The 9573-nt window shown below is 38.5% G+C and overlaps 2 pseudogenes; both read right to left on the bottom strand.

The window, feature by feature from the left end:
- Positions 1–6009: 6009 nt before the first annotated feature.
- On the bottom strand, positions 6010–7865 carry LOC148008000 (eukaryotic translation initiation factor 3 subunit B-like; annotated as a pseudogene).
- Positions 7866–7962: 97 nt separating this feature from the next.
- Positions 7963–8745, bottom strand: LOC148007999 (eukaryotic translation initiation factor 3 subunit B-like; annotated as a pseudogene).
- Between the last annotated feature and the right edge of the window lie 828 nt (positions 8746–9573).

The following is a 9573-nucleotide window of genomic DNA, read 5'->3' as shown; positions in this document are numbered from 1 at the left end:
TTTGGATACACAATGGGATATGCTAGTAGGAAGTACAAATTGAATATAAACAATGTTCATAGATCAAATGATTAGCTGAGGAAAAAGACATCATACCCCAAAGTTTACACATAGTTACTCCACTAATTACTATATTCATGGTTAGAGATACCCTTACTTGAATCATTTTGTGCTAATTGTGGGACTTCAAACCAGATAGTTTCTCCATACCTCTTTTATTTTTCTTTATGAAGGCTCCCTTGAGACATCTCATACATCCTATGGGTGTTCGAAAGCTACATATTTGTTCCTTCACTATTTTTTCCTCGTTCTTTGACAACATCCAAGGTGCATGGGGTAGCTCAATCTTTCCTCTGGGTCCAATGCGTGGCCAGGCTCATCTCATGCAACCAATGTTACGTAAATCCTCCCTTACATTGACTGAATCACGAGCCCTTATCAAGTGATCCCATAATGTAGATACAACATTTTTGAATATGTGCATGGGGTCCAACAGGTGCTTGATCTTGAGTTCAGTCCAGTACGGAAGACGAAAAAATATAGAGAACCTAAAAAACAAACAATATATTATGTAAACAATTCATCATGCTAAATACTTTAAAGTCAATGGAGAGAAATGCACTTCTTACCTTCTCATGCCGAGTGGAGGGTGGCTGTCGGCATTAATCCATCTCTCCTTACAATCTCGAATGGTTAGAGATTGTGGAGTCATTCCATTAGTAGGGAGAACATATTTGGGATGGTCAATAGGAAGAAATCGATGATGATTGTCGTAGATGACCTTCTTTAAACGTGCCGGCCTAGAGGAAACTAGAGAGGGACCACAAATAGGACATGCGTGATATCTTGATATGGTTAAACATGAACAAACAAGTGAATTAATAAAATGCAATTGATTTAAGTCTTGAATTTGAAATATAGAGTTATATACATGTACCTGAACACTCTCCGTATCCTGGAAAGTCATGCATGGTCCACAACAACATGGCCTTCAATGTGAAATCTCTAGAGGATGTAGATGCGCTTGTATCTTGCACCTCAATACCTTCCCATAACATTTCTAACTCTTCAATCAAAGGCTCTAAGTAAATGTCCATGTTTTTTACCTTGTGCTTTTCAGGAATCAGAAGGGACAACATTACATGTCCCTTTTTAATTGCCATGGATAGAGGAATATTATAGTTCACCAATACTACTGGCCATACACTGTATGATGTGCCTTTGATGCTAAATGGATTGATTCCATCCATACCTAAACCAAATCTCAAATTTCTTAGCACTTCTTTGAAAACGGACCACAAATTATCTATATGTTGCCATGTCGGTGTGTCTGCACGGATCCTCCATTTTCCATCACTTGAATGATGACTAGCATGCCATGACATGAGCTTTCCAATAGACTTGCACTTGAACATAAGTTTTATACATGGAACAATCGAAAAATGTCACAAAACCTTACCAGGCATATCCATTGACTTCATCTCCACTTCGTATCTTGATTCGCCACAAACAGGACACTCGCGTGCGAACTCGTGAATCCCACAAAATAAGACACAATCATTGACACATGCATGGATCTTGACATAATCGAGGCCTCCCAGAGATGTCAAGTAATGTCTTGCTTGCTCTCTCTTAGTTGGCAATTTTTTTCCTTTTGGAAGCATTTGTGATAATAACCTACATATATTTTTAAAAGTGAGTTAAAAAACCACCAACATATATTTCTGTCTGATTTCAAAATAGAACAATTAATTTTATGATTCATAAGCCAAACTGAATTGATACCTACTTCAATAACGCATCCAAACTGACATTAGTCCATCCATAAATTGTTTGCAAGTTAAGTATCTCGAGGGACGCACGAAGAACGGAGTGCATACAACCTTCATACAACAAAGTAGATGATGCTACGTATAGTGGATCATCTGGCTTCGTAGAGTGACCTTCTCCCTGAACCGGTTACGAAAATAGATGGTGTACCATGTTGTCCAAAATCTCATCCTCTACGACTTGATGGGACATTTCATGAGGGCTACTATCATGGTCGTGAGTCTCTACTCTTCTTGAAGACTCTGCCTCCTCGCGTCGACGTTTTGCAGCATCTCGACACTCGAGAGGGAGCATCTGAGGATGTGGCACCGCATCTTGCTCAACCACAAAAGGGAGTTTCATGTACATTGATATATATTGAGTAACATAGACTAGCAATCTTAGTGGTAAAAAAAAACAATGAATACCGGTGATTTTTCTCGGTCCCATTCTCCATACAAGCTGAGGTGTGACATTGCAATTTGACGTGCTCGAAAAATACACCCTCAACAATGATCGCACATGCATTTAATTTTTCATCGTAGCCATGCATCTCGATTATGAAGACGTAATGTTTCATCCTCACTTGAGGATGTGCTCGTTGACTCATCAACATGCACCGCACTAGATGATGACAATGACATGATTAAACCTAATTCATGACAACATCAAAATATTTGTCATTCATATGTTTACATACAAACTTCAAGCTAGCGTATTAATTATTCTAAGATCTCAATTTTAAATACGCAAAATTAATCATAAATACATTAGAACTTATGATAAGAATTCACTATCAAAACTTATCTTAAAAACCAAAAATTATGATAAAGCCTAAATGCGCATCTATATCCGTGTTTACGTATGCGTCTATACTCTTCTTTCATTTCAAACACACAAGAAGGGAAAAAGGAAAGCCAAGGAGAGGAAGAAAGAGAGAACAAGAGAGAGGAGAACAAGAGGAAGAAGAAGCAACAAGCAAGCAAGCAAGCATCAAGGGAGGGTAACTTACCAAGGAGAGGAAGAAGGAGAAGTAAGAAATGCCACCACCCGCCACACCAAACACCCAAGGTGATTCTCTCTCTCTCTCTCTCTCTCTCTCTCTCTCTCTCTCTCTCTTTATCTCTCTGCTCTGTCTGTGTATTAGGATTTCTGATTCCATTATGTATTGCATTTTGTAAATCATCAATGGCGGTCGTCGGCGGACTAAAATCAGCAATGGCGGTCGTCGGCGGACTAAAATCAGCCGACTGAGCGCATCTACCAGCGCGTCTACATTTTAGTGTAGACGCATGTATAGACGCGAAGAAATGTTTTCTCTCATTGCGTGTGAGGACGCGTCTCAGAGCGCGCGTGCTGTCGCGTGTGCTCTACAGTCTACACGCGATGATACACACGCGCGCCAGAGCATTGACTTGGAATATGCGTTTAACAGTGTTTTTATACTGCATCTCAGATGCAGATATAGACGCGCTGGACAGAGGGTTGACTTTAGGAACGTGTTTGAGAGCGCATCTAACGTGCAATTTAGACACGGTCATACACGTGCCAGCTCTCCCAGCTCTGATAAAAAACAATATATTTTTGCAATGATGAATGTGACCAATCCCATGTTTGTGTTTATCAGTTTTCTTGTTTATGAGAAGCATTAGCACTTAAGTTTTATGCTCAATGTCTAAAGAAAGCTCTTTAAAAATGTTTAGGTATGGATGAAGGTAATATATGATTTTTTATATGCAAACAAATTTGTCTTTTTCCTGTGTTTTTTTTGCAGATGTCGTATCCTGGTTCATCTAGCAATGACCCGGATTTGGATCGCATGAATGATACATTGGCCTCGTTCGGCAGGGGGGTCAATGCATTTTTTGGAGGTTTTCCTAGTAGGGAAGACTTCATGGGAGAGATGACTAGACACCTTGGCCGCTCTCCCACAGCAAGACAAGGTGTTCAACGTCATGTCTGGAATGCCTCTGACGTCTTTGCCTGGCACTACTTCCCAAACTCCAATTGCAGGTACTCCACATGCAGGTACTCCACATGCAGTACATGTACATGCATCGGTTGAAGCACAAGCGTCAGCCGACACACGTGCATCTACAGAAGCATGTGCATCCAGTGAAGCAGAGGGTAGTCGACAAAGAGGGAGGAGGGAGAGTCGAGGGGGAGGACGAGGCTTGTGTGGGGGTTTCTTAGGAGGTGGCGAGCGATCACCCTCACTAGTAGATCACGTAGAGGAGCCTATACGCGAGTACTATAGAGTTAAAAATGTGAAAGCCTATTCAATATTCCTATACTATGCAATATGTCCATCAAGTCATAAGTGCGATCTTGCCCAACCATGCTGCCAACTTTGTTGGAAAAGATTTCAACTACATTGGATCCAATCAAATGTATTGGAAGCATCTTATTTGGATGGAAGTCTCTAAAATATTTTATGAGTAGTACAACGATGTGACATGAGAGTTGTACATCTAAGAATGCCTCCTTACTAATAAACTTCTTTGATAATGCATACATGGCATGTTTTAAGTCTAAGATCTCCAGAGTTAGAAGAAGAATGCCACTTTTGGTACTAAATGGACTCTCTCTAACGAAGCTCAGGTATGGAGACAAGAAAATATCAATGTAGTCTCTAGCAACTTCAAGATAGACTTGTGTTGCAACCATGCTCCACTCCTTTCTATACTTTCTATTATTTGCTAGCTCTCCCAAACACCATTGGACTTGCTTGCTACATATTCTTTGTGTTGTAGCCCAATTTTGACAATCATCTTGTCTGATATCTATTTCCTTAAGGATATGTTCATCAACAAAAAAAGAATCATAAACAATGGTAACATGACTCAAAGAAACCCATACATCCCCAAGAGCCAATTGACTCTTGGGCTTGTTGAGAATATTGACTAGCTTTTTCACATTGTGTATAAAATACTAATCATGCATGCTTGAAAACTCTCCATTTAATAATTTTCTTGAAAGAGGCCATCCATCCCATCCAATCTCATATCGAGCACCATGCTTATTTAAATAATTATCTAGTATTGCTTTTCTTCGTCAACTATCTCCATCTAATGCATGTCCAATAATAGGGCCTACTTTTGATTTGAGCTTCTCATCCCGTAATGTCAAAATTTCAATCCACTGTCTATGAATAAAACTTCTGTAAAATCAATTACACGTACAATGAGCAGCAACAAACAAGTGTGAAAGTGCTTCATGAAGTGGATTTGCTACAAATACTCTTGCATAACTACCAATAATACGAGTCTCAAATGCATCAACAATGATATCATAACCTACTTTTCCTTCTCCAACTTTAATCATGTGTGATGTCCCGCATTCATGGTCTGAAGGCTTGTATGCATCGTTAACACCATATTGGGGAATATGGGAATTTTCCATAAGTTTGGGACACATAGTCAAATCTTTGGATTTGTCATAACTTGAACACTATAACTCCAAATCGAGCACTTTATAGCTCAATAGATTCCATTTTCCAAGCGCTTTCCAATGATAGGTCAGATCATATCGTTTTGATAAACTTATGGGCATGTTATCCGGGTGCCACATTTTTAGTATTCAAAAAATGGGAATTGGGAGATTCCCAAACTCACTAATCTTGTGTTAAATCCAACGAGAGTATCATCTTTAGGATTCCACCTATGATGAAAATAGTAAAGGTTATAAAATCTTAAAATTTTATTGATAATATTTTTTGCAAGTCAAAAGAACAAATATTTTAGTATGTTTACCTTATCCGCTTCTTTATAGCGGCCTCATCTTCCACCAAGATAAAGGGAATGTTTCCTATAATACCATGTTTTTCTTTTGCCTTTCGATATATTTTAGCAATAGCATCAAATATATATCCATGTATCCCATGGATAAAGTGGGTGGCTTGTCTATGGCCTCTTGTTGTCGTTGAGAGTGAAGGGCCATTTAGGTTAGCAGTCAGGAACTCATGCAACTTTGGTCCACCCCACATCTTTGCAACCTCAAACAAAGATTTTGTATTTGTACTATATCATTGATGTTCCTTTGAATGTACCATGTTTAAGTCAAAATAGTATATAAATCGAACCTTGAAGGGCACAAATGTAACCATGTGTCATCGTACTTGCATCTTACACAAGCAAAGATTTGGTCTCTGAAGTCATGTAATGTCGATGTAATGACTTCAAAATCTCAATGAACTCAGCACTAAGTAGTGATGGAGGATGACTTTTTCAGATTTTTAGCTATCTCTTCCTCTTTCTTATCACTAATTGGTGATGGAGAGCAAGGACACCATAAGAACTGCATGCAAAAACGCGCCACACTTAAAACTCAATAGCAATAATTCATGTTAGCTCCAATTTTCACTGCATATAACTATTACTTCCAAATACTTAAAACTCCATAACAATTCCTCTCAACTCCTATTTGCACTACATATATATTTTAATTCTAAACAGGAGCTTCTATTAGATGAAAACATGCAATCCACTACTCCAGGCATAAGTCAGTGTGGGTACGAATTCAACCCATACTACTCTGGCAACACTTAAAACTTCATAGCAATTCAAGTCAACTCCAATTTTCACTGCACATATATGTTAAATCCAAACACCAACTTCCACTAAATGGAAACACATAATGTACTACTCCAAGGCATAAGCTAGCTGGATAAATTCAACCCATTCTCCTTACCTAGAAAAGCCTATCCCTACGAAGTCAATTAAGCAATTTGCCACTGAAAGACCAGATATTAAAACCATTCTCAATTTGATGTACATATGTGATTGACCTTGACACAAACTTGATTACAAGTAAATGCAAATGATTATAGATCACACTACTTAGAAGTAAATGGTAACTATTCTATAGTGTACTATATTTTCCTATATCCTTTGAACCAAAACCATGAGAGTTCTAAAAATCATTACCTTCCTATTGGATCCCAATCTACATCTATGGCCATGAAGTGGTGAGCTATGACGATTGTTTCCAATTCATCAGCATTGTAGAAATCTAACTGCCCATTGTATGCCTTTAGTCCAACCAAAACAATAAATTGCCCAATTGGAGACCAATAAAGGAAATTTGCGTGCTTACCCTTCAAATTTTCGACTTTGTTACTCGCCCCACATTGTTTGGACTTTTCATAGAGTAGAGTGTAACATCTTGTCTAGGTCCATCTCCACGAATGATGGCAAATCTGTGACCTTTAGGCTCCCCTGCAAATGCAATAATTTTTTCATTTTTTCTTTCTAGTTCCAAAACCATGGAATTGGAATGTCTCTCTCCTAGATTCAGAGCAATTCAAATCCAGTGTATGTACTCTTTTTTTGTGTACCTATCTACTTTCATGACCAAATAATCCCAATGCTTTGCTAGTACATTTTACAATCACTACCACTGAATAAGTCCTTTTGTATGAGCTCCTCCCTATTGGGGATCTACACTAGACTTACTTGTCAAACTATGCAAGAACCAATTAAAGCAGCAAGTCCAGTCGAGACACTCCAAAAATACACTATTGTGAATGATAGAGATAAAGGGGGTTACCCTGCTCAACACAGTAGCAAGAATGAGCTAGAAGAAAAAAATGATGCACAACACAAAAAAATACCATTCATAATAGGAAGGCACAACAACAATTACAACTTCTAGAAACAATGCATCTTATGAAAGTTTAGCATAAGGCCAAATGCACTCACTCTAATAGGTTTATTTCCTCCATTTCCTTCAAGAACAAATAAAGCCATGATAGAGTCTATGGGGGACCAACTAAAGAGCATGACATTGTCTACTATCAAGGATTTCTTATCAAGAAGATTCATGGTCTCAGTCTCATACACGTTGATTGCATTCTTGCCTATTAGAGCAAAATACTTGTCATCTCTATATGCACCAGCATGAAAGCATCCATTAATCTCAATTAACTTAAACTTATAAGAGAGAAACAAAGAATAAATAGAGAATAATTATACTTGAACACTAGCTAAGAGACACCTACCACACCCCCTAATCCACTAGTTACAAAATCATCTACACTTTCCTAGCCCTCACATCATAATAAATTAAGTATCATCCTCTAGATAAACATATATAGACATCAATAGATACTTGTGCAGGTAGTTTTCCAAAGAATAAATAAAATTCATCAATAACCTATGTATCTCTAGGGTTGCTTAGTTCATGACTACTATATGTCACAATCTATTTGTCTCTTAGAGAGAAGTTAATCAGTCTAACCTAAAAGAGTAGATCATAGAATTGATACAAGAGCCATCATTCATATTTAGCAACATTCCCAACTTACAAACCATAAACGAGAGAAGTTGAGCCATATCTAAGGATGAATGTATCACATTATTTGGCGCACCACCCCATATAGCTACACGTTGTTTATGAATTGTGGAAAGGTAAGACCCAAAGGGAGCTACAACTATCTAAACTACAGAAAATTCAACTTACAGAACAGTGATAAACAAGGTCAAGTTTCCCTGATCTAGCATCATTCCAATAAACTTTAATCTCTAATCCAAAGCAAACAAAAAATTGGTCTCGGCCTTGTTTATCTGTCACCCAAGTTAAAAGATTTTCCTAAATACACGTAAATCATGATGAGATCATACCTAAGTAGTCTAGAATGGTATAGATGCACCTGCAAGAGTAGCTACATGCATACCCCAAGACTATAAGGTGTGACTTTTGGTGGTGCCCATTTGTTTGACACTTTCATATACTTGTCAAATTCATCAAACATGTTGATTGCAAAAACATGGGACTTATCCAAATTGTAGCCATTAGTTTGTTCTCTAGCTATTTGAGACTCTTGAATGCATGAAAATTATATAAAGTATAAGTTCAAAGACCAAATGCATGATCCAAACCTGGACTTCTATGTATACCACACAAACAGAAATCAAACAATGATTCACAAGTTGGCATTCTGTAACGTGTCCACCTGTTATCTTCAGGACACATCTTAGCAGTCCATCGGAAAGGATGTCTAGAAATCTCCGCCCGGCACTCCCATGGAATGTTACGGGGTTTGCGATCTAGGGCTTTCCGCGTCTACCACGTAGCGGAAGTATTTCGGCTATTCCCACTTAGGACCGACCTGAATTAGGGATTTCCCTATTGGTCATTTCCTAACGGCAACTAGCGTCGAACTTGAGCGAACTACTTTACGTAGAAACGCCATGTCCGAAGTGGATTCACGCTGCACTTGGTTCAAGGAGAATGGGAAACAAGAGGCATGTGAAGCTCAACCTCTTTGCCATAAGGCATAGTCCCATTCCGTTCCCCTAAAACAATATAAATCGGGATCATCTATAACTTAGACTCTAGGTCAACGCTCTTGCTGTTCGTGTTCTTTGAATGATCTTCCTGTTGTCCATCGTGATTGAGAAAAGTTCCTGGCCAACCGGGACCACCCATTTGTAGGACAGACCTATGGCCACATCCTCTGTACTTTCCTTAGGTTATTTTAGTTATTTAATTACCTAACACATTTAGTTGGACATGTGTCAATTAGCCTCCTTAATTAACCCGTTAGGCATTGGTTCCTTCACGTAATCATAGCACTTGATATAGAAAAACAATGTCAAACAAGTTCATTTTTCAATAGCTTATCATATTTATATTTCAAAATACATAAAGTCCAGCCCGTAGGCTTACCCATAATCCGCCCAAAGGCTATCCAACAATCGACAGGGATCACTAATCCAAGATTTTGCCCGTAGACTAGTATGCGGGCCTCGAGATCCAATCCCG

The sequence above is a fragment of the Lygodium microphyllum genome, unplaced genomic scaffold (assembly GCF_053477565.2).
Source record: "Lygodium microphyllum isolate KBCC unplaced genomic scaffold, Lygodium_microphyllum_v1.1.10 scaffold_621, whole genome shotgun sequence".
Taxonomy (NCBI): domain Eukaryota; kingdom Viridiplantae; phylum Streptophyta; class Polypodiopsida; order Schizaeales; family Lygodiaceae; genus Lygodium; species Lygodium microphyllum.
The sequence above is the reverse complement of the archived record's forward strand: the minus strand, read 5'-3'. Positions and strand labels throughout refer to the sequence as shown.